This window comes from Macrobrachium nipponense, chromosome 48 (genome assembly GCF_015104395.2).
Source record: "Macrobrachium nipponense isolate FS-2020 chromosome 48, ASM1510439v2, whole genome shotgun sequence".
NCBI lineage: Eukaryota > Metazoa > Arthropoda > Malacostraca > Decapoda > Palaemonidae > Macrobrachium > Macrobrachium nipponense.
Genome location: NC_087223.1, coordinates 23,035,477 through 23,059,508, shown reverse-complemented (window position 1 = coordinate 23,059,508; position 24,032 = coordinate 23,035,477). Strand labels below are relative to the sequence as shown.

At 51.0% G+C, this 24,032-nt stretch overlaps 1 pseudogene; it reads right to left on the bottom strand.

Annotated features, from left to right (window-relative positions):
* LOC135205126 (ATP-dependent DNA/RNA helicase DHX36-like) overlaps nucleotides 1-21,526 on the bottom strand; it is a 93,826-nt pseudogene extending 72,300 nt beyond the window's left edge.
* Nucleotides 21,527-24,032: the final 2,506 nt, after the last annotated feature.

Below are 24,032 nucleotides of genomic sequence, written 5' to 3'. Positions count from 1 at the left end.
CTGGTCAGCGACCGTCACGTCAACCCGAGCAGGCCAGCTGGTCGCTGCGAGAGCGTCCACTGGCCTAGCGAGAGTCGTCTGCACGACACTCGCCAGTCTTCTGCTCCGCGCTTCTTCGGTCTTGACGGCGAGCGAGCTCGGGTGTCAAGACTTTGGCTGGACGGTCTCCCGCGGGACCGTTCCACCGTCCCTCGGTACTTCTCGCTAACGAGAAGCCGAGGCGGATCCTGGTTTAGCGGCAGAACCGCTATAACCAGGTGAGGAAGTGCCAGCCGAAGCTGGTACTCCTCTGGTCCTAGTCTTCTTCTCCTTGGTAGAAGAAAAAAGACGGGCCCTGTTCCCGAGGGAGCAGGAGGACCAGCAGAAGAGCTCCCCGAATCGCCGGAGCGAGACGGGCCCTTAGAAGGTCCCGAAGGAGCCTTCTTAGGGGGGAAAACCCGGGTTACCAGCTGGTCGCTGCAAGAGCGGCCGCTGGCCTGGCAAGAGTCACCTGAGCGTCTCTCACCAGCCTTCTGCTCCGTGCCGCTTCTTGGCGCCGAGCGAACTCTGCGCCGAAACTTGGCTGCACGGTCTCCCGAGGGAGAACGTACACTCAGGATCTCTCGAACGCGAGAGACTGAGCCGGAACCTGGCATAGCGGCATCGCCGCTAGCACCAGGCGAGGAAGTACCAGAGATAACCGATACTCCTCTGGTCCACCCCGTACTATCTCTTCCTTACGGAAGGGAGGACGGGCCCCGGGCCCCGCTCCCGAAGGAGCAGGAGGACCAGCAGAAGGACCCCCCGTCCCACCGGGGTGGGACGGCCCTTAGAAGTTCCCGAAGGAGACTTCTTAGGGGGGAAGGCACCTTCTTCTTTTCTTCGGCTTATGGGCCTTAGGAAAGTCGAAGGGGAAGAGGCAGCAGCAGACGATGAAGACGAAGATGACAGCTTCCTCTTCTCCTCTTCCTCGTCAGCTCACGCAGGACAGTCGTCAGGTCCTCCATCCAGGCCGGAGCCGGGGCTATTGCCGAAGCAACACGGCCCGACTGCACCTGTCCGGAAGGACCTGGGACTGGAAGACACACCGTGGGCAGGACCAGCATGGACAGGCTCAGGAACCAGGAGCGACAGGAACAGCAACCAGCTCAGGAGCGGCAGGAACAGCGGCAGCGGTATAGACCCAGAAGGGACAGCCAAGCCAACAGCGGGAATCACATCAGCGGCAGGTAAAGCAGGCCCAGCGATCGCCTCGTAGAATTATCGGCAGCCAGCGGAACCTGGGTCTGGCGCCGGTCCAGGGCGAGCTGCTGGAAACAGCGGAAGTCTGGGGCAGGCAACACGAAGAAAACAGGCGGCGGCGGCAACCCCTCCTCGGTACGGCGGCGGCCCTAGTAGCGGCAGACGGCGTCACCGACACAGCATGGGAGTGTAGACCAGGAGGGGGGGGAGCCGTGGTAGTAGTATGGAGACCGCCCCACCGACCTCGCTAGACGCTGCAGCAGCCCGTGGATCTAGGCACACCCTGCCGCCGCGGTGGTCCATACCTGTCCAAGGTCGTCTCCCACGGATGTAGCACCTGCGGTAACATAGATAGATTAGTAAGAGGGGTTCCCTCACGCACGGGGGGAAGACATGCCCCACCCCGAACGCAAGGAAGACCCCAAATACAAAATACAACGAAGAAGCTGAGCGGGGGGCAGGAAGGAAGACGAAGAATCGATACCAAGGGAGTCGCGGGAGAGCTTTCCGACGACTTCCTGGCAGACCTTCGCTTCCCCTACCCGCACAGCAGTGAAAAGTAATATGAAAATGAAACAGAATACTGCCCTTGCGATCACTTCATAGAACTTAAAGGGGAAAAAATCAATTCCCGGGTAAAAACGGACGGAAACTTGATCCAAATAATATGATGCTATCATAAAATATATATGAAAATGAAACAGAATATACTGCACTTGCGATTTCACTTTCACTATAAATAATCGTAAGGATCAATTCCCGGGTAAGAACGAAAATTGATCCAAATTAAATTTCATGCAAATAATAAATGAAAATGAAAAGAATTTTCAATTGCGAATCCACTTTCATTGCATTCTATTATACAAAGAAAAAGGCTCGTGCCGAGCGCAATCACACTAATCGGTAACGAACGCACAGGGCAAAAATATAATGAAAAGAAGTACAATTACATTTTTCAATTACACACTTTCGCCCAAAATACATGACTCGGCGCGAGCGCGCCCGCCCTCGGCACCGAGACATAATTCAAGGGTTCAATTCATGAAAAGAGAGGAAATCGCCGCATCTACGGCGATAGCTCCATGTTGGTTCATAATTAAGTAATGAAAATGAAAAACAGTGTACTTACAGGTTATTCCATTTCCAAGTCAAAACAAAACCATTGAGGTAGAAAACACAATATAAACAAAGCATACGACGATGAAGCGGCAGAGAGCGATGACAACACGTCCTTCACACCCGCGGCCGAAAGCAAGTGATTTGTTTACCTCACAGTCGCGCGGCGCGCGACGCGACTGTCGGACAAGCAGTTAACTACCGTTCTCCCCTTGTTCGAAGCTTACGACCGTTTCCAGCTGCCGCTAGATACTTCCTATTGTTAAAAGGACGATGGTTGTATTACGTATCGGAACAAATAACATTTCAAAGGCGTCTCACCTGATTGCCGTGCACATTGGCGGCATACTCTCGTTTGAAGTCCGACTCCCTCATCTTGTCTAGGCGATCGAGGAATGTTTCGCCTTTGGGGCGCTTGTCGCTTTCTTCTTCTACGGGAAACAAACAAAACCTTAGCTATTCAATGTAAGCAAGTGAACCAACTTTGAACTCCCCAAGACTTTTCAAGATTTCATCTTATCTTATTGAACTGTTTGATCTGGTAACCTCCTATGAATATAAATACTATATTTTTCATTGCGATATTTATTCATAAGTGAATTACTATATAACAGGGATATTTTTAAAATTTCCACGGCAAGCTTTGTGATTATTATTATTTAAATAGTCAATCAAAAACAATAATAAACTAAAAAATATTCAATGATATTCGCTGAACAGCAGCACCAATATGCAGCAAATGTTCCTCACTGTCAAACTTCTCAGTTCCATTGGAATTTCAGAAGTTCAAGGAAAGGTGAAATAAAATGTATTGAAATAAAAGGAGAATACTATTCTCCTTTTATTTCAATACATTTTTATCTTTTTGTTAATTTATTTATCTTTTTCATAAGTAGTGCCTCTTCTTTCTGCATTTCCCTCTACTTCATCTTACTTAGGAAAGTTGAATTTCAAGTCAGTGGCCCCTTTGGTGGGCTTGTTCCATATGAATAAGGTTCATTTTCTGAATAGTAATAATATTTATAATAAAAGAAATTTAACCAGATATAAAAAGTGATGAAGGATTCCTAGTAAACAGAGACCGCTGGATGTGATACGCACCACTTGCAACTTTTCTTTTCTGTGCATTGTCCTTCATCCAGGCTTCGGGATTGGAAAAACTGTCCGCAACCTCTTGCCCGCTGTTTCCAGTCTCCATGGATTCATCTGCAACCACAAAGTATTAAGTCATTAAAAGCCCTTTAACTCGCTAATGGTTTACAGGGCGTTCCTGAGTTATGGCTGCACCAATTTATGGCATTCCGATCGTGCAAAGCTTTTTAAAATTCATTAATCAAGAATGAGTATCTAGTTACGGCGTCGTAAGTGCCAAGAACCCCACCCACAAGTCAGGGACTGCCTGTATGAGTAATCTAACATGAATGCTGAATTCCCTGTCTAAATTCTCACACGACTGGTCAAAAGAGTAAGACGTGAGTACCTGTAAAGGATTTAGAGAGCTGGTTGGGAAGATGCAAAAAAAGGAAGAGATGGAAAAAGACAGAATGCAACGAAGAGGTAAAGCAAATGATGTACGAGCTGAAAAAATGACTAGTTAACTATCAATTATTATTTAATTGCCTTCCTGCACCATCTGCTAAGTTTGAAATTACTCAAGACTGAATACTTTATAGTTTATACATGGACTTCACAAGGGCAAATGACTCACCATCATCAAAATCTTGTTTCTTGATGTCACTTAGTCTGATATCCCAATCCTGTCCAAGGTCATCAGTAGGCCTGGGCTGAAGACGAGAGAAAACACTCTTTTTCTCAGAGTCCATCGCTGACGAGTTCTTGTCATCGAGAGAGTTCAGAACATTTCCAACGTGCCTTGCCTGGCTTTCATTCATGGATATACCCGGCAGTAATTTCTCATCCTTTTCACGGCGCTCTCTACTCCTCTTGGCGTACCAGAGGCCTGAGAAATGAAAAGTCCTTTGATATGACTGAAAACACACAGCAATCTTCTAACTTCCATTGAGCTGTTAATTCTAAAATCTGAATCTTCTACTCAATGATATGACAATTTGTCCAAAATTGCATTTTCCTAACTATACAAACCTGAGGTCCTTTTACAATAGGAAGGTACTAGCGGCAGCTGGATAGGTCGTAAGCTTTCGAACAAGGGGTTCGGTAGTTAACTGCTTGTCCGACAGGCGCGCTTGCAAGCGCGACTGGGAGGTAAACAAATCACTTTTGCTTTTGGCCCAAGCAAAAACTGCAGAGTGAGGGGTGGCATGAGGTGGGGCTATGTGTAAAAGGACCTCAGGTTTGTATAGTTAGGAAAAATGCAATTTTGGACAAATTGTCATTTGTTCCGACACGGCATACAAACCTTCGGTCCTTTTACAATAGGAAGACTCACTTCTTGGTGGTGGGTGGAATCTGAGTCTTTTGTGAACAGACTGGTGTTCGCCAACCTTGGAAGCCTCCCTGGTCGTAAGAGCGAGGGAGGGATCCAAGCCTCTGTCCGATTGATCGGGGTGTGCACCGCAGGATCAATGGTCAGACCTCTGGACCGAGTACTAAGAGAGGGGCATGCGCATCTCTTCGTACCAGCAATGTAAGAACTTGTTCCTGTACAGGAGCAAAGTTAAAGTCATGGTTTTGACTCTTGTAGGCATCCACTTCCCCCCCTTGTAGAAGGAAGTGGTGGATATTCTGCTCCCGTCCCTCGTGCAAGGGATAGGATGGGGCTCTGTCGTATAGCTCACCGCATCTCGTCCTTATCCAGCAAGGGTGATGACCGTATCCCTCTACCCACAGGTAGAGAGAGGAAAAAATAGAAGAGAAGCCAGTCACTTCCTCCTTACTATCTATTCATACAGTCACACCAGGACTCGATGCTGTTCAGCCTGCTAGGGTCTGGGTTCGCTAGACGACGTATTGAGCAGCCACCACGGGTCCTAAGGAAACCGATCCAAGGACCTATGGGCAATATCCAAGAGGTATAAGGAAGTTGCCGGTGGTCTGGTTGTACCAGACCACTGCCTTCCATACCTGCGCCACGGAGAAGTTCTTACGAAACGCCGACGAGGGGCCAATACTTCTAACTTCGTGAGTTCTCGGACGGGACGTACGGATGTCGTCACTACCATCAGCCTCATACGCCCTCCTGAAGACCTCACGCAGCCAGGACGAAAGAGTGTCTTGATACTTCTTTCTTGTTGACCCCATTGCTAACGAAGAGGCGTCGACACTCAGGCCCGAGGTGTCGAGTTCTCTTCAGATAGCGCCGTAGCGTCCTCCCAGGACAAAGCAGCATCTCATCTACATCATTATCTGCATGACGTTCCCGTACTCTCTTCGCCGATGTCAGGTCCAGCAAGACGAGGTTCATTCGAGTTCCCTGGTTTGGCAAGACCTTTGGAAGCTGCTACTAAGCAAGGAGATCTCGAACGAGTTCGAGATGTCCAATCCCGTCAGTTTCAGGAGGAGCGACAAGGCGGCTCTGTATCCTTTGACTGTGGGAACTTAGAGGAGCTTCCTCGGCGAAGAAAAACGAGGAAATCCTGCTACCCTGCTGAAGAAAGTGGCTCTGAGAGGAGATGGGCCCCGTCTACGACACCAACCACCGAAGACGGCCGACTTCCCCTGGTACACAGCTGCAGAGGACTGACGGACGTTTCCAGCCATCTCTGTTGTTGCGCAACGAAAAAAGCTTCTCGTTCGCAAGAGAAGGTGGATAACAGCCAGCCGTGAAGACGTAGAGACTGGACTGCTCGGTGGTACCTCTCGACGTGTGGCTGGGCGAGAAGGTTGTGCCAATGGGGAATCTCTCTCGGTTCTCTTACGAGAAGAGCCAGCAGGTCCGGATACCAAATGGCTTGTGGCCATTTGGAAGCCATCAGGATCATCCTGAGATTCGGGATGACCAGTGCTCGACTGATCACCTTGCGAATCAGGCTGAACGGGGAAAGGCATAGGCGAAGAGGTTGTCCCACGGGTGTTGAAGAGCGTCCTCTGCAGCTGCCCATGGATCCGGCACGGCCGAGAAGAACACCTGGAGCTTCCTGTTGTGCCGGATGGCGAACAGATCCTCGACTGGTCGCCCCCACAGGTCGAAGAGCCTTTCCGCCACGTCCTGGTGTAGAGACCGTTCGGTCCTTATCACCTGATCCCGACGGCTGAGCGTGTCTGCTACTACATTCCTTCCTGGAAGGTTAGCGTGCCGACAGCTCTATTGAGTGTGCCTCGGCCCACTCGTGCACCTGCCGAGTCAACTGATACAACGGGAGAGACACTAGGCCCCCCCTGTTTGTTGACGTAAGCCACCACCGTGGTGTTGTCGTACATCAACACCACTGAGTGTCTCATCAAGCGGTCCTGGAACTCTTGGAGAGCAAGGAACGCTGCCTTTAGTTCCAGTACATTGATGTGAAGGTGCTTGTCGTTCTCGTACCACACTCCTGAAGTCCGCAACTCTTCCAGGTGTGCGCCCCATCCTCGGTCGGCTGCGTCTGAGAGCAGCTGCATGTCCGGGGGGAGAGTGCGCGGAGGCACTCCTCTTGAGGGGTTCCTGTCGTCCAGTCACCTGGCTAGGTCCTGCCTCACCTCCTGTGTCAGTGACCAAGGGAGGCTTGGGGGATCCGTCGCCTGTGACCAACTCTCCTTTGGTCTCCCTGAAGAGACCGCAGGTGAAGACGCCCGTTAGGGACTGGCTTCCCGAGTGACGACAGGTGTCCGATCACGACTTGCCATTGCTGAGCTACCTGTTCCTGCCGAGACAGGAACTGGTTGGCCGCCTCCCTGAATCTGCTACCGTGTCGATCAGCATACCCAGGTATTTCATCCTCTGCTTGTGCTCGAGATCGGACTTTTCGAAGTTCAGAACGATCCCCAGATCGCGACAGAACTCGAGCAGTCGATCCCTGTCCTGTAGCAACTGCGAGCGGTAGCTCGCCAGGACTAACCAATCGTCGAGATATCCCATCAGACATATCCCGTGCGAATGGCCCCAAGCAGACACCAGAGTGAACACTTGCGTGAACACCTGTGGGGCGGTTGAGAGACCTGAAGCAACGTGCCTGAGCTGGTACACCGTCCCGTCGAGGATGAAGCGGAGGTACTTTCCGAAGGACTGATGAATGGGTATTTGTAGATACGCATCCTTCAAGTCCACTGAAAGCATGAAATCGTTCTCCCTGATAGAGTCGAGCACTGAGCGTGCCGTCTCCATCGTGAACCGGGTCTGGCGAACCAACCGGTTCGGGGGAGAGAGATCTATCACTGGGCGCCAGCCTGTCGTAGACTTTTCCACCAGGAAGAGTCGGCTGTAAAGCCGCCCGGTGGATTGATCCGTACCGATTTTTTTTTTTTTCTACAGTTCTCTGCTCAGCATGGTCTTGATCTCCTGTCTCAATGCTACGTCCTTCGATGCCCCTGGAGCGTACGCCTGCTGATGGACCGGGTCCCCATGGCTGGCCAGGCACCCCCCCCCTTCCGGCAGCAGGTGAGGGGGAATGCCGTCCTTCCACTGTGAACGTCGTCCGGTTGGGGCTGATCGAGACTTGACAGGAGAGAGCCGATACCGCTCCGACTCATTCCAGTCCTCATCGAGGTCGAAACCTCAGGAGGACCGAAGGGATATATAACTACGATGTCCGAAGACACGTAGAAACGCCTCTGTCGCAGTAGAGGAGGCGAAGGAGCTTGTTCGACCGTCCAGAACCGAGGGAGCCTTCTTGTCCGGAGACGAGAGACTACCTGGCTCAACACAGTCGGCAAGCTCCGATCGCGGCCGCCCCACCGTCGATTTGGGTTCCCTCTCGGGCCCCAAAACGACTCGAGCCGAGACGTGGCTCTGCTGGTGGGAGCGGCGATCCTTCCCCGAGGTCATTGTGCTGACGAATCAGCGCCGTAACCTCGGCAAAGTTCCTCTGGGTCCTCGGTAAGTCACGTCATCTTGCAGAGTGGACCGTTAAGCCCTTCGAACAAGAGCATATTCCGAGAACCTCCTCCTAAGAAGGGGGAAACAGCGACAGCCCTCTCGGTCTTCCCCATCCACTTGCGCATACGTCCTGGCCGGTTCAAGAACCGTGCCTGGCACGTAGGGCGTCGTGGTGGGATCATGATGGGCGCACCCTTCACGATCACTCCTCCATAACTCGCTCCTCCCGGTGTAACCCGAGGAGGTTGAAGGTATGGTAGAGGCAGACCTGACGCTCCCTCTTCGCTCGCTGGCAGAACCAGCAGGCTTGGAGGGCTGCAGGCGATCGTCAACCCGCGGTGACGATCGAGCTGCAGGCCTGGTCGAACCGTCTCGCTGTGGAGAACGGCTGGACTGAGCACAGCGGCCCCGATCTCGAGTGTCAGAAGAGCTGGTGCTGGTTGCCGTACCCGATCGCTCTCTGTGAGAGCGACGGTCAGGCGACCTGCAGGCTCCACTGTCACAGTGAGACCGGTGCTTGTCCTCACGGCACGTCACGTCGCTGGTTCCAGCCGTGGCTGGCACCGGCGAACGGGAGGACCTCTTCCCAGCCTCAGCCCGTGGTCGGTCGTGGACCGTCACGTCCCCGGGTAGCCAGCTGTTCACCGCGAGAGTGAGAGCTGGTCTGGTGAGAGTCGCCTGAGCGGCTGTCACCAGTCTTCCGCCCCGTGCCGTGAACCTGACGCTGAGCGGACTCAGAGGTCTGGTTCCTGGCTGCACGGTCGCTGTTAGGCGACCGTACACTCGGTACCTCCCGCGAGCGAGAGGCCGAGACGGACCCTGATGCAGTGGCAGAACCACTGACACCAGGCGAGGAAGTACCCGGTGTTAGCCGGTACCCCTCTGGTCCCCGTAGTCTTCTTCCTTGCGGAAGAAGAGACGGTCCCGCTCCCGAAGGAGCAGGAGGACCAGCGGAAGAAACCCTCCCGTCCCACCGAGGTGAAACGGGTCCCGAGAAGCTCCCGAGGAAGCTTCTTAGGAGGGAGGAGGCAACCTTCTTCTTCCTCGGCTGTAAAGCCTTAGAAGTCGAAGGGGAAGAGGCGGCGGCTGACGACCATGAAGAAGATGAAGACGACGACCAGACACCTTCCTCCTCTTCTTCGTCAGCTTCCTCAGGACAGACGTAAGATCTGCTATCCAGGGCGGAGCCGGGCTGCTGTAGCCGAAGCCACAGGGCCCGGACGCACCTGTACAGACAGACCACAGTCTGGGGTAGTACCACCACGAACAGGGACGACATCAGCAGGTATGGGCATCTCAGGTAACAGGCAGGGCACCCGGGCCAGCACATCCTCGGTAGGGACGCCAGCGCAGCAACGGCAGGAACAGCCAGCGCAGCAACGGCAGGGACCGCCAGCGCAGCAACGGCAGGAACAGCCAGCGCAGCAACGGCAGGAACAGCCAGCGCAGCAACGGCAGGAACAGCCAGCGCAGCAACGGCAGGGACAGCCAGCGCAGCAACTGCATGGACAGTCAGCCCAGAATCGGCAGGTACGGCAGGCAGCACCGGAAACACAGGAAGTGGAGCAGCAGCCAGCAACATCCTGTTACCGGCGGCAGGTCCAGGGGCGAGTTCTAGGGCAGCGGAAGTGTGGTCGCTGCAGCGCGGCAACCACGAGCGGCGGCGGCACGCCCCCCTCTCGGTACGGTGAACGGCACTTCACAGCGGCTGTAGGCAAGACTGTTACCACGTGAGGCGAGTACACCAGGTGAGGAGGGACGTCGTCACCTGGTTGCGTGGTCACCACTCCATGGGTGACCGCAGTAGGCCCAGACATAGAACCGCCGCCCCTGGACACCAGCACGCTCTGCAATTGGAAGGACGCCCATACCTCACCAAGGTCCACCCTCGTGGCAGTATCACCTGGGGAAATAAAAGTAATAGCGATTAATGGAGGGGAAATCCCCTCGTGCGGGGGTTTGATCCCTCCCGAACGAGTGGAAGACCCCTAATACAATTGTACATCGGGCACCGAGCGCCCTCCCCCGCGCTCGACGGATCGGGCGAGGAGAAGAACGCCGATAAACTCCCCCCCCCCAAGAAGAGTCATCAGTGGGAACTGAGCGGGGGGGTTCTCGTTCCCCTCCCCCGCACAGTACCCATGTACCCAACAACAAAATAAGAGCCCTAGCAATCGTGCCATCGGCACGAATACAAGGCATAAGGATCAATTCCCTGACTGAGCGGAACTTGAACCAAATAATATTGATGCAATCAATAATAAGGAACAAAATGAAAATGCATCTTGCAAAACGATTCACTTCACAATGAAAAAGGGCTCGGATCGAGCGCATTTGCGCCCTCGTACCGAGCGCAAGGGTTGAAAGGTTTATTCCTTACCTTTATGAATCAAGGTTTCTGGAAACCTTGATCCATAACGAATTGATGCAATCAACAGATATATGAAAATGAAAAGACTACTGCGCTTGCGATTTCACTTCATACAATCAAAAAGGGAAGGATCAATTCCCGTGAATAGCGGAACATTGATCCCAGTCAACAATGCAATCTCAATAAAAAAATGAAAATGAAAAAGAACTGTACTTGCGATTTCACTTCATTCAAAAAATAAAAAGGGGGAAGGATCAATCTCCGGGCAAGCTCGGAAACTGATCCAAAATGAGTTTGCTACAATAAAATTAATCTATGAAAATGAAAAAGAATACTGTACTTGCGATTCCACTTTCATACTGAATAAGTTTCCGTGCCGATAGTATTCGTTCGGCAACGGGCACACAGGTCAAAAAAATATAAATGAAAAGAGTACTTACTTACGATTTTCATCTACACATTTCCAACCCAATATACGCTCGGAGCGAGCGCTCCCGCCCTCGGCACCGAGCATACACAAATCGAGGATCATTCTGGAAAATGAATTCCCGCAATTACGCCCTTCAGTCCCACCCGGCACTCGGGTAATCGGAGAGCGTTGTGCAGCAAGATCCTTTAATTCACAATTGAAATCAATGAAATGATTGTACTTACAATTCAGTTTCACTAGATACATCGAAAAAGAAAAACACAATCATGCGAAAGCAAACGACGATGAAGCGGGCAGAGAGCGATGATACACGTCCACACGCCAGCAGGCCGAAAGCAAAAGTGGTTTGTTTACCTCCCAGTCGCGCGCGGAGCGCAGCCTGTCGGACAAGCAGTTAACTACCGAACCCCTTGTTCGAAAGCTTACGACCTATCCAGCTGCCGCTAGTACCTTCCTATTGTAAAAGGACCGAAGTTTGTATGCCGTGTCGGAACAAAAAAATAGTTTCAGGTATTAAATGTTGAACTGTCCATCACCTCTCACACATCTAAATACATCTCAGAATTCAGACATAGATACAATACCTGAATGACATCTTACCTACACCACACTTACCTATTTCTTTCCCTTTCAATCCTGGAGGAGGTCCACCACCGCCTCCACCACGTCGCGGTCTACCAAAGTCGCTGCCTCTGTTGTCGCCTCCACCCCCATAACCATAACTACCACTGCCGCCGCCGCCGCCTCCTCCTCCTCCTCCTCCCCCTCTCCCTCTCCCTCTCCAGCCACCACCTCTTCCCCTTCCATATCCTCCTCCTCCTCCTCCTCGTCCCCTCCGTCCACCACCATAGCTGTCACCGTGACCGCCATAGTAGCCACCTGCGAATAAAATTTTCCAGTGAATAAAAGACCAGAAAATAAATGCAATTTTTCAATGAAAAGGCCCCTAAGAGAGGCAATCCATCATCCTCTTCTAGCCCAGGGCCAGAGTCAACAAGAATGAGAAGAGGCACTGAAATGCTGGCGCTTCGAAACGGTGGCCCATGCATTACAAAATTACCCCATACAAAATGAATATGACATGACAACAATTCATATTAAAACCAGAAATATATAATAAGCACCCTTCAATAAAAATAACTTCTTATGACAGTTATAAAGAACACAATATATTGCATACCTTGATTTCCTCCACTATACATAGCGCAATACAGATGCTGTGATCTACAACATAATCTGTGAAAGGGGAAAAAATTAAGCAAAAATTTAGAATGATGAATATTAAATACAGAGAATAAGATTCAACCAAATTTATAATTGGTTTTCATGTCTGCTGATTTTACTTCAGTATTCAATGTATTATTTGTTTAAATGGACTGCTGAATCATATTTCTGGACCTTTAAAAGGTAAAAATGTGCACTGCATAGAAATAACAATTTGTCGAAAAATGACAATTTGTCGAAAATTGCATTTTTCCTAACTATACAAACCTGAGGTCCTTTAACAATAGGAATATAACTTAGCGGCAGCTGAAACGGTCGTAAGCTTCGAACAAGGGAGTTTGATAGTTAACTGCTTGTCTGGCAGTTAGCAGTCAGCTCGACTGCAAGGAGAGGATTCACTTTGCTTTAGGCCCAGGAAAAACGCAGAGTGAGGGGTGGCATGAGGTGGGACTATGTGTAAATGACCTCATTGGTTTGTATAGTTAGGAAAAATACAATTTTCGACAAATTGTTATTTGTTCCGATACGAATACAAACCCTCGGTCCTTTACAATAGGAAGACTCACTTCTTGGTGGGAGGAATCTGAGTCTTTGTGAACAGACTGGTGTTCGCCCAACCTTGGATTGCTTCCCTGGTTGTAAGAGCGAGGGAAGGTATCCTAGCCTCTGTCCAATTGATCGGGGTGTGCACCGCAGGTTCAATGGTCAGACCTCTGGACCCAAGTAATAAGAGAGAGGCAAGCGTATCTCTTGAAACTAGCAAGCAAGAACTTGTTCCTGTTTGCAAGAGGCAACATAAAGTTATGGGTTTGTCTCTTGTTGGCTTCCATTTCCCCCCCCTTGTTGGGGAAAGTGGTGGATATTCACTCCTATCCCTAAGGAAAGGGATAGGATGGGGCTCGGTCGAGTAGCTTACCTGCATCTCATCCTTTCCAGCACGGTGACGACCGTGTCCCTCTGCCCACAGGTAGAGGGGTGAAAAAGATGGGAAAGAGGAGCCAGTCACACTCTCATTCATCATCCATTCTACAGTCACACCAGGAATCAATGCTGTTCAGCCTGCGAGGGTCTGGGTTAGCTACACGTGTTGAGCAGCCACCACGGGTCCCAAGGAAAAAGTGTCCAAGGACCTGTGAGCAATATCCCGAAGGTAAAAGGAGGTGAAGGTGGTCTGGTTAGCCCAGACACCCGCCTTCAGGACCTGCGCCACGGAGAAGTTCTTGCGGAACACAAGGGAAGGACCAATGCTCCTGACTTTGTGGGCTCTCGGACGGAGCGTACGGATGTCGCCACTACCATCAGCCTTGTACGTCCTGATCACCTCACGCAGCCAGAAAGAAAGCACGTTCTTGGAAACTTCTTTCTTGGTCACCCCGGCGCTAACGAAGAGGCGTCAACACTCAGGCTTGAGGTGACGAGTTCTCTTCAGATAGCGTCGTAGCGCCCTCACAGGACAAAGCAGCATCTCATTTGAATCAATGCTGGTGAAGTCCATTAGGGAAGGGATTGTGAAAGACTCGAACCTGTCATCAGGGATCGACGGATTCTGAGTCTTAGCAACGAAGTTCGGGACGAAATCGAGCATCACAGATCCCCATCCCCTGGAATGTTTCACATCGAAGGACAGACCATGAAGTTCCCCTACTCTCTTTGCCGATGCCAGGGCCAGCAAGAAGAGGGTCTTGAGGGTCAGATCCCTGTCTGACGACTCTCGGAGTGGCTCGAAGGGTCTTCGAGTCAAACTCCTAAGGACGAGAGTCACGTCCCACTCAAGGGGCCTAAGTTCCCTGGGTGGACAAGACCTCTCAAAGCTCCTCATAAGCAGGGAGATCTCGAACGAATTCGAGATATCCATTCCCCTCAGTTTCAGGACTAGGGCCAGGGCGGCTCTGTATCCTTTGACTGTGGGGACAGAGAGGAGCTTGTCTCGGCGAAGAAAAACGAGGAAATCCGCTACCTGCTGAAGAGTGGCTCTGAGAGGAGATATACCCCGTCTACAACACCAACCACAGAAGACAGCCCACTTTCCCTGGTACTCAGCTGCAGAGGACTGTCTGACGTACCCAGCCATCTCTTTTGCTGCTTGGCGAGAAAAGCCTCTCGCTCGCAAGAGATGGTGGATAACAGCCAGCCGTGAAGATGTAGAGACTGGATTGACTGGTGGTACCGTTCCACGTGTGGCTGGACGAGAAGGTTGTGCCAAGGGGGAATCTCTCTCGGTGATTCCGCAAGCAGAGCCAGCAGGTCTGGGTACCAAATGGCCCCCCCCAGGATCATCCGGAGATTCGGGGTGTCCAGCACTCGGCTGATCACCTTGCGAATCAGGCAGAACGGGGGAAAGGCGTACGCGAAGAGGTTGTCCCATGGGTGTTGAAGAGCGTCCTCTGCAGCTGCCCATGGGTCTGGCACGGCCGAGAAGAAAACCTGAAGTTTTCTGTTGTGCCGGGTGGCGAACAGATCCACTACTGGATGCCCCCACAGGTTGAAGAGCCTTTCCGCCAAGTCTGGGTGTAGAGACCGTTCGGTACCTATCACCTGATCCCAACGGCTGAGCTTGTCTGCTACTACATTCCTCTTGCCTGGAATGTAGCAGGCTGACAGCTCTACCGAGTGAGCCACGGCCCACTCGTGCACCTGCAACGTCAACTGGTGCAACAGGAGGGACACTAGGCCCCCCGTTTGTTGACGTATGCCACTACTGTGGTGTTGTTGCACATCAACACCACCGAGTGTCCCATCAAGCGGTCCCGGAACTCTTGGAGAGTGAGGAACGCTGCCTTGAGCTCCAGGACGTTGATGTGAAGGTGCTTGTCGTGACGATCCCACACTCCTGCAGCCAGCAACTCCTCCAGGTGTGCGCCCCATCCCTCGGTTGACGCGTCCGAAAACAGCAACATCTCCGGGGGGGGGAGTGCGGAGAGGCACTCCTCCTAAGAGGTTCCTGTCGTCCAGCCACCACGCTAGGTCCTGCCTCACCTCCTCCGTGAGGGACACGGGGAAGTAAGGTGGGTCTGTTGCCTGTGACCTTACTCTCCTTTAGTCTCCACTGGAGAGACCACAGGTGAAGACACCCGTGAGGGGCTAACTTCTCGAGTGACGACAGGTGGCCGATCACGACTTGCCATTGCTGAGCTGACTGTTCTTGCCGAGACAGGAACTGGTAGGCTGCCTCCCTGAATCTGCTGATCCGCGAGTCTTAGGGGAAGACTCGCCCTGCTACCGTGTCGATCAGCATACCCAGGTACTTCATCCTCTGCTTGGGCTCGAGACTGGACTTCTCGAAGTTCACCACGATCCCAAATTGCGGCAGAACTCGAGAAGTCGATCCCTGTCCTGTAGCAACTGTGAGCGGGAGCTCGCCAGGACCAACCAGTCGTCGAGATACCTCAGAAGACGTATCCCTACCGAGTGGGCCCAAGCAGACACCAGAGTGAACACTCGCGTGAACACCTGTGGAGCGGTTGACAGACCGAAGCAAAGTGCCCTGAATTGGTACACCGTCCCGTCGAGGATGAAGCGGAGGTACTTCCTGGAGGATTGATGGACGGGTATCTGGAAATACGCATCCTTCAAGTCCACCGAAAGCAGAAGTCGTTCTCCCTGTGGAGTCGAGCACGGAATGTGCCGCCTCCATCGTGAACCGAGACTGGCGAACGAATCGGTTCAGGGGAGAGAGATCTATCATCGGGCGCCAGCCCCCCGAAGACTTCTCCACTAGGAAAAGACAGCTGTAGAAGCCTGGTGAACGATCCCTGATGATCTCCACAGCTCCCTTGCTCAACATGGTTTGGACTTCCTGCCGAAGGGCTACGTCCTTTGATCCTTTGATGTTCCAGGTACATTGGTCTGAAGGTGGACCGGGTTGGAGGTGAGGGGTGGCCAAGACTTGAAGGGTAGTAGATACCCCTCCCGAAGGACGTCTACTATCCAGGTCTTTGCTCTGTAGCGCTGCCATGTTGCCCAATGGCTCACCGGGCACCCCCCTACTTCCGGCAGCAGGTGAGGGGAACGCCGTCTCTAGTGTTTCCCGCCTCTCTTCGACTTCTTCCCCGCTCCCCTCGAGGGAAGGAGGGCTGAGGGCGACCGCTCCTGCAAGAAGTCGAAGGCAGAGTCTTTCCTTTGGGCTTCGACGATGCAATCGTCTTGGCCACAGAGGAAGCGCTAACCAAGCTCTTGGGCTTGGCAGCAGTCGTTCGAGGCTGCCCAAACGCCTTCGAGACTGCCTGGTGTACTAGACGGTCACTGTCATCAGTGCGCTGTTGTTCCACCGCAGCGTCCACCATCTCTCCTGGGAAGAGAGAGGAGAAACTCCGCACCGGTCCGTTGCGAAGAACCAGTGCCGCCTCACGCCCAGCCGCCCTGGTCACTCGGGTGAGGACTGCGTCCCTACGCCGAAGTACCAGGTTGGCCCACAGGTTTGCCGTCTGGTGGGATAGGTAGGAGATGGCTCTACCTCAAGACTGGCACAGTCTCCCAAAAGCCGGGTCACCTTCAGGAGTGATATTCCCCGAGGTGGCCGCGACCTTGCACACTGTGAGGGACCACAGGTCTAACCAGGAGACTGCCTGGAATGCCGCCATGGCAGTGGATTCCAGTGCAAGTGCTTATTGCTGCGAGAACCACAAGTTCTCCGACAGGAGCTGCTGCAGAGACACCCCCGGAGTTAGCCTAGCTAGTTCTGGGTTAACCTGTTTGGGCGGCATAGGATCCTCTGAAGGCACGTTTGTTTGTTTGTTTGTATGGTGCTTTTACATTGCATGGAACCAGTGGTTATTCAGCAACGGGCCCAACGGCTTTACGTGACTTCCGAACCACGTCGAGAGTGAACTTCTATCACCAGAAATACACATCTCTCGCACCTCAATGGAATGACCAAGAATCGAACCCGCGACCACCGAGGTGGGACGCTAATACCATACCAACCACGCCGCTGAGGCGCTTCTGAAGGCACGTAGAATCTCCTCTTTCGCAGTAGAGGCGGGGTAAGTAGCTTGGAAGACCTGCCGGACTTCAGCGAACCCTCCCAGAGCTGATCGCGGCAGACCCACCGACGTCTTGGGTTCCTTCTTAGGACCCCAGAACGACTCGAGCCGGGACGTGGGCTCAGAAGGTGGGAGCAGCAATCCTTCCCCTAGGTCGCTGTGCTGACGAATCAGCGCAATAACCTCTTAAAACAACCTCTGGATCTCGGGAGTGACTGCGTCTTGAGGAGTAGGACCGTCAAGTACCTCCAACAAGAACGCCTCTCGAGACCCTCCTCCTTCGGAAGGAGGAACTGCGACAGACCCTCCCGGTCTCATCCTGCCACTTGCGCATACGACCTGGTCGGTCCTAAGACTGTGCCAAGCTCGTAGGGCGTCGTGGTGGGACGATCACTCCGGATCGCCTCGCTCTTCCCGGTGAAGCCCGAGGAAGTTGAAGGGATCGGAGAGGAAGACCTGACGTTCCCCCCTCGCCCACCGGCAGAACTGGTGTGCTTGGGGGGCTGCAGGAGATCGCTAACCCGCGGTGGCGATCGAGCTGCAAGCCTGGTTTCCGCGTCTGGCTTAGGGGGAGAGCGGCTGGACCGAGAACAGCGGCTCCAGTCCGTGCGTCAGAAGAGCTGCTGCTGGTCCCCCTACCCGCCGTCCCGCGGTCCGGTGGGAGCAGCGGTCAGGACCTGCAGAGACCACTGTCGCGGTGGGAGCAGTGCCTGTCCTCACGGTGCGTCGAGCCGCTGTGGTTCCGGCGACCAAGGGGACCTCTTCCTTGCCTAGCAGCCCGCGGCCGGTCAAGGACCTGCCGGGACCACTGTCACGGTGGGAGCGGTGCCTGTCCTCACGGCGCGTCGAGCCACTGGGCGACCGAGGGGACCTCTTCCTAGCCTTAGCCCGCGGCCGGTCTAGGACCGTCGCGTCAACCCTGGTTACCTGCGGATCGCCACGAGAGCGATCGCTGGCCTGGCGGGAGTCACCTGAGCGACCCTCACCAGTCTTCCGCTCCGTGCCTCGGTCCTGGCACCGAGCAAACTCGTAAGCCTCGCTGGCTGCACGGTCACTCGCAGGCGACCGTACACTCGTACCTCTGCGACGATAGGCTGAGACGGAACCTGGTGTAGCGGCAGAGCCCCTTAGCACCAAGGTTGGGAGGAGGTACCGGTATGTTAGCCGGTACCCCTCTGGTCCCCGTCTTCTTCTTCCTTGCGGAAGGAGAGACGGGCCCTGCTCACGAAGGAGCGGGAGGACCAGCGGAAGAACCCCCCGTCCCACCGGAGTGAGATGGGCCCTTAGAAGTTCCCGAAGGAGACTTCTTAGGGGGGAGGAGGCAGCCTTCTTCTTCCTCGGCTGTGAAGCCTTGGAAGTCGATGGGGAAGAAGCGGCAGCAGGCGACGATGAAGGAAGACGACGAAGACGACGAAGACGACGACGACACCTTCCTCTTCTTCTTCTTCGTCAGCTTCCTCAGGACAGCCGTCAGGTCCTCCAGCCAGGACGGAGCCGGGGCAATTGCCGAAGCTCCACCTGTCCGGAAGGCACAACAGGCACGAAAGGAGCGACAGGCATGGCAGGAACGGCAGGTACAACAGGAGGCGGGGCAGCGGCCAGCGACATCCTGGGTACAGGTGGAAGGTCCAGGGGCGAGCTCTTGGGGCACCAAAAGTCAGGGGCTGAGGCAAGAGCGGCGAACCCGGGTGGCGGAGTTACGACCCTCCTCGAGAAACCAGGAAGCGGCGCTGCACCGCAGCTGAAGGGGTTACCGTTGTCACATGCTGGGTGTACACAAGGTGAGGAGGGGCGGCATACCCTGGGGTCGAGACGGTGGTGGTGGTGGTCATCGGTTCGTGTGTGACCAGAGCAGAACCACTCGCCAGGTGTTGCAACAGCCCCCGAACGCTCGGTGTCCCCTGGAGACCCAGCGAGAACCATACCTGGCCAAGGTCATCACCCACAGCAGGAGCACCTGAGGAGGGAAAGATCGGGGTTAGTAGGAGGGGTTCCCCCTCACACCCGGGGGGGGGGGGGGGGGGGGGGGAGACAAGTCCCACCCCGAACGAACGGAAGACCCCGAGTACAGCTGGTATGTCGGGGTACCTCGCTCAACGGATCGGGCGAAGAGAAGGAGCGAGAAACCCCCCCCCCCCAAGGGGAAGGAGCCATATGCGGGAGCTGAGATGGCGACAGGAAAGACGACGACATGTCTGTGACCAAGGGAGTCGCCAGAAAACTTTCCAAGGACTCCCTGGCAAGCTTACGTCGCCTCCTCCTCCCCTCATATCGCACACTGCTCCTCCGACCAAGATACACAAATGTCACAAGGCTCGATGCGAGAGCATTCGCGCCCTCGGCACCGAGCACGCAATTCATGAGGATCCACATCAGGGAAGGAGCGGAAGGCCCCACACTTGCGGCCCTCCACACCAGGGCACACTCTGCGGCTGATGGGGGGGCGTGGGGAACTCTCCAGCTCACGAGAATCCATCATTACACAAAAGAAGTAATAAAATACAAAAAGCACACGTACTTACAGTATTTGACAATCACACTACAAATGCAAACCAAGTTTGGAGAAAAACAAAGCATACGACGAAAGGCGGGCAGAGAGAAGTGGAGAACACGTCTGTCAACCAGCGCGGCCGAAAGCAAAGTGATTCTTCACCTCCCAGTCGCGTGGTGCACTGACTGTCGGACAAGCAGTTAACTACCGAACTCCCTTGTTCGAAGCTTACGACCGGTTCCAGCTGCCACAAGATACATTCCTATTGTTGAAGGACCGATGGTTTGTATTACGTATCGGAACAAATTTATAGTACCAGTGTGTTATGTGGCTTACTACCTCATTGCCATAAACCGAGTATGGCACCATTAAGGCACCTGATATTTTTAATAAATATATTTGAAAAAGCAGTAAGTACGGCTGCCTTTACAGGTGAGATTATTTGAGAAATTTACCACCTTTCGCTTATGTTTACGTTCACCCCTAAGGATCTGGTATGTACTAAATAAAGTGGAGGGTTGCTGTAGAATTACCTGAAGGACCTTAACCTGCAACAGGGAAAAGGGCGAATTTGCTCATGACATAAAGACGAGCTTAAGTTTTCTGCATTAGCCTATTAACCTAGGCTGCCGACACATTCCCAAAAGGCTAACTGAGGCCGAACGTCACATTTGTTAAAATAACACGTGAAAAAAAAAACATATTTCATGTCGTTACTAGGCTAAGTTAGGTATATACTTACAAGCAGGATTTGCCAATTTGCCTGGCAGAACACATGCAGAGTGAGGGGTCACGGCTACCGCAGGGAATATGACTTAACCGGACTTACCCATATGTGACCTACCCTCAGACGCTGTGCCCTTAATACGGCCAGGGGCCTTTCCCCACCACTGGCCCATCTTCCGAAGGTACCTAAGCCACGACCCCTTACTGCATTCTACCCAAACTTTTACCTCAAATGCTGTGCCCCTTACATGGCCAAGGGGCATCGCCCCTGTCCCTGGCCCATCTCCTGAAGTTAAGCCGTGACCTCTCGCTGTAGCCTAGCTATTTTCCCCAACATCTACCCGAGGCTAATGTGACCTAACTTTGAATGATGTGCCCGTTATGTGGCCACGGGGGTTACCCAACCCCTGGGACATCTCCCCAAGGTAAACCGTGACCCCTCGCTGCATTCTACCCCAAATTTTATCCTAGCGTGACCTAGCCTCGGACACCATGCCACAGTCTAAGAACTCATGGACCTTACATGACCTGAAGGGGCTCCACATCCCCCTAGCCCTACTCCCTACCCCAGATAAGCCGTGACCCGTCGTTGTGCCCCGACCCACCTAGCCTAGGGTACGATACTAGGGGTACGGTATAGCCTGGCCCAACCAAAAAAATTTTAGTTTCTAGACTACTGAAGCAATTACGGCTTTTTAAATGGTAAAAGACGCTGAAACAATTAACAATTTCCGAAAAATTTAAAAAAAACCGCCATTCTCTGTAGCGTCCATCAAAGACCCTAATGGAACCGGCCCCGTCTAGCCTTAAGGTACCCACATCGGCTATCGCTTAAAATATCGCCTATTTGACCCGTTTATTAACTCCTCGTGGTATTATATATATAATAAACGACTCAAATAACAGTAGAATAGCCTTAATTACAAGATAGATTCAGTAATTACAGCGTCATACATTACCTAGGAGAACACAACATGAAATCTCGCGTTACATCGTTTCCAATAAACAACAAAGCGTGATGGAGGCATTTACAGATGAACGTTTTCGAAATCACGAAGAAAAATATCATTTTAAAAGGCTATTTGAATTATATTCTACTTATAATAAGTTAAATAATACGTTATTTTATTGTTAAAATCTTATTTCAGCGTTAAAATTTGTCTTAAATTCGGTAGACGAGCGATTTTATTCAAACTTGACAAACGTAACGGTGCCGAAAAGTACCGCTTAATGGTTGACGAAATAAACAAAACATTGTTTGTGCTGACTGCTTCATGGCACTTTTTTTTATAATTATTCTCAGAATTATTGTTATATTATATATAATATGAATAATATCTCCTAATGACTGTTGTAGATATCCATTAATAACCATGACCGTAATAATCCGTGTAATATTCAAGACAATATAACCAGGTTTTAACAGCGTTTGTAGTACAGATCATTTTCGAAGTTAGACATTTTGAGATCTGCAAAATAAACAATTAAACAATGATATTTCTGAAGTTCTTGTTATAAGATAAACAATATCCACAGGTTTTAGCAGCGATTGTACGATTGTTTTCTAGTCACACATTTTAGATCTGCATGTCAATAATTCTCTAAGATAATCACTGGTAACTACCTATTTCTGGAACAACAACAGCAGTTTAAGAAAATTGTTAGAATAATCTGAAGTACCCAAGATATTAACGAGACTTTACGCGCTATTGGGCAGTAATCTGACTCCTTTATGGTAAAATTGAAGTAGTGAATCCTTATTATTCATATTATCATCATTATTATTATTCATATGGAAAAATCCTCCAAGAGACATTTACTTATTTGACCTTCCAAAGGATATATTTGTGTCCATTTGGAAGAAGTTACAGAACATCACAGGAAACCCAGAAAGAAGAGATAGGTTATCAGGAAAGTAAACGATAAAGATAAATAAAATAAATTTATAAAAATATAAATAAATAAGTAAAATACAAGGAGAATCCTTTTAAAACTGGAAAAGGCTATGACATACCACGCACCAAGAGATTAATAGTCAGATACAATTATGTGAATGATTTACGACTATAGGTGAGCATAACAAGGTGACTGGCTGCTCTGGTTAATCTTATTATAACACCATACACTCTGGCAGAACACTGATCAATCACGTTCAGTGTTATTCCCATGACATCCTTCATTGCAGATTGATACAACTGATCATCAGATACTTCAATGTCACTAATTGGGTCAGTTTAGTTTGTCACCCGTCTGCCAGATTGGTATACTGTAATTTTGTATATAACTATTATATTACTTGATCTGGTAGTACTGTACAGTGCATTTTACTGTACCTCTTTTTGAGATCCTTTGAATGAATTATTTAGTTACCCCTGTTTCCTGAGTGCTTTTGTTAGCCACGCCCCGTTTAAGGTTTTCTTCGGACCAATTATTTGAAGTCTAAATCAGTCTTAACTGGTCCTATACTGTGATTAAGTGCCCAATGGAGTAGCCGTCTTTATTTTCATATTGTTGTAAAGTATTCTTGTTCCTTTATAAATCTTGAGTGAACATTTATTATATTCAAGGGTATTTAATTTTGGTATTGGTGATCTGCGGAAGTGTTTAAGTGATTCCTTGCTTCATGCAAGCTGGGTTAATCGTAACTGTGTAAATCACTGTGTTCTTTTATAATTAAATTGTTGGTTTTTGCTCGAGTTTCAAATTAAACCTTATTTATTTTCTGTGAAATTTGTAGACATCTCGAAAACACTACAGATTACCAAAGTGTTAAACAAGCAATTTTGGATGCTTTTTTTTCAATATCTGTCGAGGGATACCGTCAAACCTTCGTAACCAAACTTAAGTTCTCAATTCAAACCTATGTAGAATCCGCTTCAGAGAAATTGAGAGTTTAGAAAATGGTTGAAATCCGCGGCAGTAACGACTTTCGCTGAATTAGAGAATTTTATTGTACTTGAGGAGTTTAAACGAAAGCTTCCTTTGAACATTATGATGTATTTAGCGGACAGAGAAGAAAGACTTGCTAAAGGCGGCTTCTCTCTTGAGGCTAATGTAACTAATGAACGTGTTCTCGGGAAAGACCTTTCACAAATATCTAATGTTCTCCTTGCTAATGTTCATCTTGATTGTCCTATTAAAAAGGGTAAAGAAATGTTGAATTTCCCCTAAAAGGGGCAACTTTATCGTTGGCTAACGATCTTCTAGGATTTTTTGTTATTTCCAAAAAACCTGTAAGTGGAAACTCTGAACCTGAATCAGATTGCTTTGTAAATCCTTGTTTTGTCACTTGTAGCCAGAAATCTCGTTTGGATGAACCTACAATCACTTCTATAGAGTTTGAAGAACGAAATGTTATGAGTAGAGGTAACCTTATGGAAGCTCGGAAGCACAACTAAGTAGCTTCATGACCAAGCAGTTTTTAGTAGTGAGATTAATCAACCCCCGTGTTTTTACTATGACTCAGATTTGTTAATGAGGTTTTATCGTCCTCGTAAAGAATCCATCTGTCCATCTGCCTGTGGTGGTCGCGCATGGTA